Genomic DNA, 10,810 nt, shown 5'->3' with positions numbered 1-10,810 from the left:
GGGAAGGTATAATCAGTCGGTAACAAGGATTCTTGATGAACTTTTCACGAGTCTATGGCACTGAAATCGTACTGGGCTACGCCTGCTTCACATAAAGTACACTATGTTTGTATTACTTTTAGAGCATCAACAGAAAGCACTGTGTCCCCTAGTCGTGTAATGGGGCGGGGTTGCCTGGTTTCATACGTGCACTATTACAGATTTCTCATTTTGATATCAGAACAGTTTACTGTCTTTGCAAAATTGAGCCGTTACCAGGACTTTCATTGCGACTGAAATTCAATGCGATAGATGAAACATAATACAAACTTTTAGAGAAAGATCAGGGAAAAAACCTGGAAGTGCAAGTACCACTTGCGCCCTAAGCGTTCCGTACAAACTTGATTATGTATGTAAAAAATAATAATAATAATGTCGTGTGGCTCAATGGCCTGGTAAAAGTCTTTATGTGGGGCTCCACTCTGGTGACTTGCGTGTGGCTTACCGACTGCAGTTCTCCAACCAGTGGAAGGGAACCTACAGCTTAACGTGGCGTCCGAACCACGTGTCGTTTCCGGCGACTCCTCACATCGTCGAGGGGTGAAGGCTAGGTAAAGACGAAGAGCGGAAAATCCGTCGTCCGACAGAATTTAGATCCCGTATTCTTTTTCTATCTAGCCACGCGCTTTGCCTGTAAACCACCAGGCCCAACATGTATGTAGACACTTCATCTAGAGATTTTGATTAGTGAGCTCGCGAGTACCAAAATATGTGACATATACGTCCGTGTCTTTTGACTGCACTAACTTATAAGCTAAAATTTTTTATACCGTCAAGGGACCGTAAACCTTAGAATGTGAAATAAATGTCAGCTTGATATCTCTACCCGTTCCTGAGGAAAAAGAGTTTTAACAGTCTGACAGACAGACGGATGGACGGACAACGAAGTTATCCTTTATAGGTTTCTTTTTACCATTAGAGGTACAGAACCCTGAAAATGATGAGATTTGAATGAGGTACACCATCAGATAAAAAATATCCAGAAGTTTACTACTGGACATTAATACTGCGTCCACCCTTCGCCCTTATGACGGCTTGAATTCTGGGGACACTTTCAGTGAGATGTGTGGATGTCTGTAGACGAATGGCAGCCCATTCTTCTGTAAGAACCGAAACCAGAGATGGTACTGATGCTGGACGCTAGGGTCTGGAGCAAAATCAACATTCTAACTCATCCCAAAGGTTTTCCATTGGTTTCAGGTCAGGGCTCTGAGCAGGACAGTCCACTTCCACAAACCAGTGCCTCACAGATGATGTTTCATGACGGGGCATATTGTGATGCTAATCTAATCATCGTCTCTGAACAGTTCCTCTACTGTAAACAGTATATAATGCTGCAAAACGTATTCATAACGTTCCACATCCATCATTTTCTTAACCGCAATAAGTGGACCACACCCAGATTTATTTATTTTATTTTTATTTTACATGTCTAGTTCTGCAGGACCGAAATGAGGAGCAAAACGCCATAGTCATGGAACATGTCAGTACATGAAATTACAACAGAAAAGTAATAACAGATCAAATAAAATGTTTATGAATCGTAACATCAAACTACAAGTTTATGAAAACGTCATCAAAAATACGACAAGAATCAGCTTAATTTTTCAAGAAACTCTTCGACAGAGTAGAAGAAGTGACCCATGGGAGACCCTTCAGATAAGATCTGAAAGCAAGTGGGTTACTGGCAAGAGTTTTGAATTCTTGTGGTAGCTCATTGAAAATGGATGCAGCAGAACACATACACACACTCTCTACCTCTCCTCCCAAACAGGCCATGAAGGCCCAACGGTACCGAGCGGCCGCTGTGTCTTCCTCAGCCCACAGGCGTCAATGGATGCAGATATGGAGGGGCATGTGGTCAACACACCGCTCTCCCGGCCGTATGTCAGTTTCAGAGACCGGAGCCGCTACTTCTCAATCAAGTAGTTCCTCAGTTTGCCTCACAAGGGCTGAGTGCACCCCGCCTGCCAACAGTGCTCGGCAGACCGGATGGTCACCCATCCAAGTGCTAGCCCAGCCCGACAGCGCTTAACTTCGGTGATCTGACGGGAACCGGTGTTACCACTGCGGCAAGGCCGCTGGCAGCAGAACGCTAAACACTTAATTATGAAAAATATTCCCATACTGTAACGCCACCTTCTCCGTGCGTCACTCTTGGCATTACACATGGTAACAGGTAACATTCTACAGGCACCTATCGGCTTGCCACTGGACATAGGGTGACTCATCAAATTACTAATTTCAAGTCACCCAGTGGCTAGTGTGGCGTCGCTCTTTAGACCGCCTCAGTCGTTGTGTATCACTGTGTGGCTTATGACGAGCTGCTCGGCCACTGCATCCCATTCTTGTTAACTCTCTGCGTACAGTCATTGTGCTAGCTGGACTAGTGTTAGTTTTTTGGAACTCACGAGAGACTGCTTCCATAGATTTCATGAGATTTTTTACAGCCACCCTCCGCAATGCTCGACGAGCCCCTTTCCGTCAGTAAATGAGGCCTGGCTCGCTTTGGTTTAGCTGTAGCTGTTTCTTCGTGTTGTCACTTAACGATCACATCACCAGCAGGTGACTTGGGTAGCTGTAGACGTCTTCAAATGTCCCTGACGTATTAATTATTCAGGGGACATCCAAAGACTTCTTCGCGTTCCAAGTTGCTGAGCTGTCCTGACGGACCCATTCTGCTATTTATTACTGCTACTTTACTGACAACGCGATGCTCCCCGACCCCTTTACACTGACGACTCCACATCTCGTGATCTCTACTGGTCAATTCCGAATTACATAGAGGTGTCTGGATACTTCTGATCTGGTAGTGCATATTTAAACCTGTATCTGACGCTAGCGCCGCTGCTCAACGGCTCGTGTGGTATTCAACAGGCCCATAAAACTTCAGTAATTATTTAAAGAAGACACACATATGATCGGGGAAGATCAGTTTGGATTCCGTAGAAATACTGGAACACGTGAGGCAATACTGACCTTACGACTTACCTTAGAAGAAAGATTAAGGAAAGGCAAACCTACGTTTCTAGCATTTGTAGACTTAGAGAAAGCTTTTGACAATGTTGACTGGAATACTCTCATTCAAATTCTGAAGGTGGCAGGGGTAAAATACAGGGAGCGAAAGGCTATTTACAATTTTTACAGAAACCAGACGGCAGTTATAAGAGTCGAGGGACATGAAAGGGAAGCAGTGGTTGGGAAGGGAGTGAGACAGGGTTGCAGCCTCTGCCCGATGTTATTCAATCTGTATATTGAGCAAGCAGTAAAGGAAACAAAAGACAAATTTGGAGTAGGTATTACAATCCATGGAGAAGAAATAAAAACTTTGAGGTTCGCCGATGACATTGAAATTCTGTCAGAGACAGCAAAGGACTTGGAAGAGCAGTTGAATGGAATGGACAGTGTCTTGAAAGGAGGATATAAGATGAACATCAACAAAAGCAAAACGAGGATAATGGAATGTAGTCGAAATAAGTCGGGTGATTCTGAGGGAATTAGATTAGGAAATGAGACACTTAGTGTAGTAAAGAGGTTTTGCTATTTGGGGGGCAAAATAACTCATGATGGTCGAAGTAGAGAGGATATAAAATGTAGACTGGCAATGGCAAGGAAAGCGTTTCTGAAGAAGATAAATTTGTTAACATCGAGTATAGATTTAAGTGTCAGGAAGTCGTTTCTGAAAGTATTTGTACGCAGTGTAGCCATGTATGGAAGTGAAACATGGACGATAACTAGTTTGGACAAGAAGAGAATAGAAGCTATCGAAATGTGGTGCTATAGAAGAATGCTGAAGATTAGATGGGTATATCACATAACTAATGAGGAGGTATTGAATAGGATTGGGGAGAAGAGACGTTTGTGGCACAACTTGACCAGAAGAAGGGATCGGTTGGTAGGACATGTTCTGAGGCATCAAGGGATCACCAATTTAGTATTGGAGGGCAGCGTGGAGGGTAAAAATCGTAGAGGGAGACCATGAGATGAATACATTAAACAGATTCAGAAGGATGTAGGTTGCAGTAGGTACTGGGAGATGAAGCAGCTTGCACAGGATAGAGTAGCATGGAGAGCTGCATCAAACCAGTCTCAGGACTGAAGACCACAACAACAACAACAACAACACATATGTTTCAACAAGGATACAAAAAATATTAAACTTGTAGCTATCATTCATATGACCAAAACTATTATTTAACACGACTAAATTTCATTTCTTTAAGACTGTTATTTGTTAACGTTTTACTAACACCAATATTTGTCTGGCTTTCTTTGACATGGAGAAGCAACACGAACAATTACTGTTAAGATTGTTGCAGTTAAACAATTATGTTACTTTACTTTCAGAGAAGCTATTGAAAACTTATCCTCATGGTCACGCAAAGCGGTGGCCCATTCTGCTATTTATTACTGCTACTTTACTGACAACACGATGCTCCCCGACCCCTTTACACTGACGACTCCACATCTCGTGATCTCTACTGGTTAATTTCGAATTACATAGAGGTGTCTGGATACTTTTGATCTGGTAGTGCATATTTAAACCTGTATCTGACACTAGCGCCGCTGCTCAACGGCTCGTGTGGTATTCAACACGCCCATAAAACTTCGAACCTCGAATTCCTGGAAACGTTTGAGAAGCCTATCGCACTACAGTAGCATTTGTCACAGGTAAGCATGTATATCACTGTGTGAGAAACGAGCAAAATCGGTGACCCGTTTGGTGTATGCCAGCGCTGTAAGAAAGAGAATAACACACGCAGGGTAAATGAAAACGTGCTATGCACAGCATTCAAAATATCGTTTAATGTGAAACTTCCAGGCAGATTAAAACTGTGTGCCGGACCGAGACTCGAGCTCAGGACCTTTGCCTTTCGCGGGCAAGGTCCCGAGTTCGAGTCTCGGTCTGGCACACAGTTTTAATCTACCAGGAAATTTCATATCAGCGCACACTCCGCTGCAGAGTAAAAATCTCATTCTTGATCGTTTGATGTGTTTGTAAGTATGCATTTCGTCGAGTAAACAAATACTGTTTCGCAATATTTAGAAAACACTTTTCCTATTTTCTTCTCAGCAATAAGGAGAATTTATCATTAGACTTTTCTCAAGAACATCGATTATAATTTTGCTTTGGTCATTAATGAAATCTACTATCAAACGTAGATCTTTGATTCTGTTACTATATTTAGATTTTTTTGTAAGAGGGACGGTGCCTCATAACCTCATTTTTACCGTTCAAGTGCCGAACTGTACAACAGGCAGCAATGGAGGTTCACCCTTTGACAACGACAACCACTCGTGCTGGTGTAATGTCAGAAAATAAGTTAAACTTAAGTCTGCCGAAGATCCCGAGACAAAAGGCAACAGGCAATACGTTAACAGGTTGGCACGAAAGCCTCAACGAATCTGGACTCGTAGTAGACCGTTTTGTTGCCGACGTATAAACAAAAGCAGGCAGCCACACCTGACCGCTACAGTGGGGCTATTTGTCACGAATAGTCGATAGGGATAAGAAGCTCTCTCGTGTAAAAGGAGCTTAATTTGAGCGCAACGTTTCTATCGCTGCCCTACGTCGCTCAGTTTACAGATGCCTTGTCGCGGATCTTCAGTCTTACAGTTACACAGAGCAGTTTTAAGTGGTTATAAAAATATAAATTTTGCTTCATTTATTTGTACGATATTTAATCGCAGCTGTACACTGTGTCATGTCCTAAGTAACCATTGTATTTATGTGAGCTGGTTAAAATTGTTCAAAGTGAGTTTACTGTGTGTATCGACTCTACTGAGAGCTACTAGCGGTTGACTGTAGGAGGTGCCAATTGTGATAATAGCTCTCGTTAATGTACTGCTAACGAATACTGTTCCCAGTAAAGCAAACATGAGTCACAAAAGAACTCGTTCCATTAATAACACGGTTCAATTTTAGCCAACTCATCATCATTTAAGAGGAACAAGTAAACACCTCTGGTGTCGTATTAAGTTATCGAACAAAACCAAAAGTTGGCACATAGTTAATTAGACGTCGTTAACTTTCTGAAACAGTTCTTGTAGTGGTCTGGAGTCCACAGACTTGTCTGACGCAGGTCTCCACGCTGGTCCACCCTGTACACGCCTCTGCATATTTGCGTAGCTTCCGCAATCTACATCCATCTAAAACTGGCTACTGTATTCTGTCCTTTGGTGTCACTCTGTAATTTCCCTCTGTTATCAAATTGGCAGTTTGTTGTTGTCTCAGGACGTGTCCTACTAACCGATCCCGATCAAGTCGCGCCATAAATGTTTTCTCTCCCGAGTTCGCTTCAATACCTGTTCATTAATTATTCAAGCCACCCACCTAATACCCGCATATTTATGCAGCACATTTCAAAATCTTTTCTTTTCTTCCGTGTGCACTGCTTATCGTTCACGTTTCACTTCCACTCTAGAGGAATACTTTAATGGATGACTTCCTAATATTAAAACTTGATATTAGAAGTTAACGAATTTCTCTTTTTCAAGAAAGGTTTTCTTGCTGGTGAAAGTCTGTATTTTGCGTCCTTTTTAACTTCTGCCACCCACATATTCTGAACCGTGGAAACCGGAATCCTACTTTTCCGAAAACGTACTAAGCCCCCTTTTAGAACTTCCCTCTACCGCTCCATCAGCTGAAAGGTGCTTAAACTGAGTCACAGCGCCAGAGATTGCGCCAAAGAGTATTATTCAGCCGCCTCCACTGGCAGTGCTGGTTGAGAAGTTGTCATGGAGAGTGCTTGTTGAGAACTCGTCGTGGAGAGTGCTTGTTGAGAAGTTGCAGTGGGCAGTAGGAGTTCTGATGTAGCCGTGACTAGTTGTGAGCATGTTGTGTGCAGTTGTTCTGATGGGCTAGACAGCCGATGCTGTTCGATTGCGGATGTTATAATGATCAGAGTGTATGTTTCCAATATATATGAAGGTAAAGAATTTTTTATTTATTTCAAATGTCCTAACTAACAATGTCTCTTGGTCACAGGTTCAGTCAACAAAGCATCTGGCTTGTGTTCATGTATTAGAGTGTAATCTGGTTTGTATGTGCAATTATAGTATTTTTTTTTATTTACTTCATTGTAGATGGCGTTTAAAGCATCTTGTCGTATTGAGGAAGAACCGTGCCAGATGTGTACGTTGAATCACACTTTCACACACAGAACAGTTACATTAGTGCTTTGTTGTTTCGTAGCTTTTATAGTTGCTGGGGACTTAATTAATTAATTGTGTTAACGGAAGTTTTCTTTCATTCTTTGTTGTTATTCTATGCAGTCAGATTGCGTACTAATACTAGTCAGGGCCAACCGGTTACGAGACTTCGTAATCGGACAAACAACGACAAAAATTAAAATTATTTGCATTGTATATAATTAAGCCCCCATGCACATGGCGACGCTGCCAGGATCGTCCCTTGGAATTCTTCTGATTGTAAAAATAGCAGACAGTAGTATTGTTGAAGTAATTTGTACTTTAGTAATTGTGGTCTTTATTGCATGTGTAGATTTGGTAATTGAACATTTGTAGTTGTCTTGTCTTTTTTCTAATGGTATTTTTGCAGAATTTAATTTTTGATGTCTTGTATATGGGTCTGACAATTTTGTGCAATTGTGAAGGTTTTAATTGTTCGTTAGGCATGTTTGTCGGGAAGCGTTTCGTGTGAATGGTATTATTGGTGATAAAGTGTGTATTGTGAGTAATTTTCGTACAGTGACGAGTTTTGTATGTTTTGTAAATGATTACACGATCGATGAAAAAGGCAAAAATGATGGATAGTGAGAATGACGAAATTGTTAACATGGCGAACTCGCCAACACAGGAGAACACTATGATGAATAATGAAGTAGAAAACAATTTAACAAGTCGGGAAAATAGTCTGGAACCAGATCAAATTTTTTCACAATCAAAAAATTTTCAGAATTCGAGATTAACGACAGAAGATTCTGGAATAGTATCAAACACAGATAGCTTTACGGCTATGACGAAGGAAGTTGGTTTTGCGGGAAATGTTAGGGGTGAAAAGAATTTCCAACCAGTTAATATGGAGCATTTGATGAGTGCAATATTAAATTTGGGATCTGAATTAAAAACAGTAGGATCACAAATAGGAACAATTAAAACTGGTATGGGAACTTTGGCAACACGGTTAGAAACTGATATGGGAACAATGGAAACACAGTTAACATCTGAATTACAAATAGTGGGATCACAAATAGGAACAATTAAAACTCATATGGGAACAATGGAAACACGGTTAGACTCACGAATAGGGACATGTTTCAAAAATATGAAAGATGAATTAAAGAAAGAAATTAGAGAAGAAGTACAACCGATTTTGAATGCTCACAATAATACACTCCTGGAAATTGAAATAAGAACACCGTGAATTCATTGTCCCAGGAAGGGGTAACTTTATTGACACATTCCTGGGGTCAGATATATCACACTGACAGAACCACAGGCACATAGACACAGGCAACAGAGCATGCACAATGTCGGCACTAGTACAGTGTATATCCACCTTTCGCAGCTATGCAGGCTGCTATTCTCCCATGGAGACGATCGTAGAGATGCTGGATGTAGTCCTGTGGAACGGCTTGCCATGCCATTTCCACCTGGCGCCTCAGTTGGACCAGCGTTCGTGCTGGACGTGCAGACCGCGTGAGACGACGCTTCATCCAGTCCCAAACATGCTCAATGGGGGACAGATCCGGAGATCTTGCTGGCCAGGGTAGTTGACTTACACCTTCTAGAGCACGTTGGGTGGCACGGGATACATGCGGACGTGCATTGTCCTGTTGGAACAGCAAGTTCCCTTGCCGGTCTAGGAATGGTAGAACGATGGGTTCGATGACGGTTTGGATGTACCGTGCACTATTCAGTGTCCCCTCGACGATCACCAGTGGTGTACGGCCAGTGTAGGAGATCGCTCCCCACACCATGATGCCGGGCGTTGGCCCTGTGTGCCTCGGTCGTATGCAGTCCTGATTGTGGCGCTCACCTGCACGGCGCCAAACACGCATACGACCATCATTGGCACCAAGGCAGAAGCGACTCTCATCGCTGAAGACGACACGTCTCCATTCGTCCCTCCATTCACGCCTGTCGCGACACCACTGGAGGCGGGTTGCACGATGTTGGGGCGTGAGCGGAAGACGGCCTAACGGTGTGCGGGACCGTAGCCCAGCTTCATGGAGACGGTTGCGAATGGTCCTCGCCGATACCCCAGGAGCAACAGTGTCCCTAATTTGCTGGGAAGTGGCGCTGCGGTCCCCTACGGCACTGCGTAGAATCCTACGGTCTTGGCGTGCATCCGTGCGTCGCTGCGGTCCGGTCCCAGGTCGACGGGCACGTGCACCTTCCGCCGACCACTGGCGACAACATCGATGTACTGTGGAGACCTCACGCCCCACGTGTTGAGCAATTCGGCGGTACGTCCACCCGGCCTCCCGCATGCCCACTATACGCCCTCGCTCAAAGTCCGTCAACTGCACATACGGTTCACGTCCACGCTGTCGCGGCATGCTACCAGTGTTAAAGACTGCGATGGAGCTCTGTATGCCACGGCAAACTGGCTGACACTGACGGCGGCGGTGCACAAATGCTGCGCAGCTAGCGCCATTCGACGGCCAACACCGCGGTTCCTGGTGTGTCCGCTGTGCTGTGCGTGTGATCATTACTTGTACAGCCCTCTCGCAGTGTCCGGAGCAAGTATGGTGGGTCTGACACACCGGTGTCAATGTGTTCTTTTTTCCATTTCCAGGAGTGTAGATTAATTTCAATAGATATCAGACAAAAGGAACAGGATAGACAACGGGAAGAAAGAGATCGCGTGCTAGTACAAAAATTTTCAGAGTTAAATTTACAACGCGCACACGATAAGGAAGAAATATTAGAGAGAATCGAGAACATAGACTTTAGGTTACACTATGGTATTAATTATTGTTCACTCGGCAGAGCCTCGCTGTAGGGATTGTGCTGCATCCACTTGTTGACATTCTGTTCTCTTCTGGTATATTTACTCGCTATTGCATGTTTTGCTTACGCTCAGTGCCTTAAATTTTTAAGATAAGAAAATGAACTGCTATAACCCTACGAACGACATTGGTACAAGAAACTTCATTTAAGTCACATGAGCTGGAGGTATTATGGAAGCTGTATAAATTTATGCTAATAGGAAGGAAGCTAACGACATGACAAACCAACACTAGGTTTAGACCATTGACAGATATTACACTGCATTCTTCGTGAGCAAATGAAATAGTAAGTGACACTTGACAAAAAAAAATTACTCCACATGTTTGCTTCTGTTTTTCCATGATTATTGAAGTGGTGTACACGCTGAAATATTACGATCATTGACACTACGTTCTCGTACTTACTTACTGAAAGTTATTCAAACTAAAGGCTGTTAGAGGTCATGTATGCATTTCTTTTATTTAATGATGGACAAGGTAACCAAAATGTATTTTATAATTCATAATGAGTAGAAGATTTGGGTCAGATGGATTACACAGAGGTTGTGTGTGGACATTGTGTCTTTTTATTGTATGGGATGATGAACTGAAGTTAGCACTAGGATTTTATCTGTACTTGTTCGAGGAAACTGACTTGAGGAAAGAGTTGTTACGGAAGTGAAATGATGTTGGCGATAAGGTTTATATGTATCGACGTATTGAAGAGGTATTATTGAGGTATTGAGATTGTGTGAAGTTGATGATTATTGGAGTTTTGGTGGACAAGAGGTAAGGTAAATGATACTGATACGGTT

The 10,810-nt window shown here is 43.0% G+C and overlaps 1 pseudogene; it reads right to left on the bottom strand.

Moving 5' to 3' along the window:
* Positions 1-2,007: 2,007 nt before the first annotated feature.
* Positions 2,008-2,125, bottom strand: LOC126089555 (5S ribosomal RNA; annotated as a pseudogene).
* Positions 2,126-10,810: the final 8,685 nt, after the last annotated feature.

This window comes from Schistocerca cancellata, chromosome 6 (assembly GCF_023864275.1).
Source record: "Schistocerca cancellata isolate TAMUIC-IGC-003103 chromosome 6, iqSchCanc2.1, whole genome shotgun sequence".
In the NCBI taxonomy this organism is placed as follows: Eukaryota; Metazoa; Arthropoda; class Insecta; order Orthoptera; family Acrididae; genus Schistocerca; species Schistocerca cancellata.
Note: the sequence above shows the minus strand (reverse complement) of the source record. Positions and strands in the feature narration are given on the sequence as shown.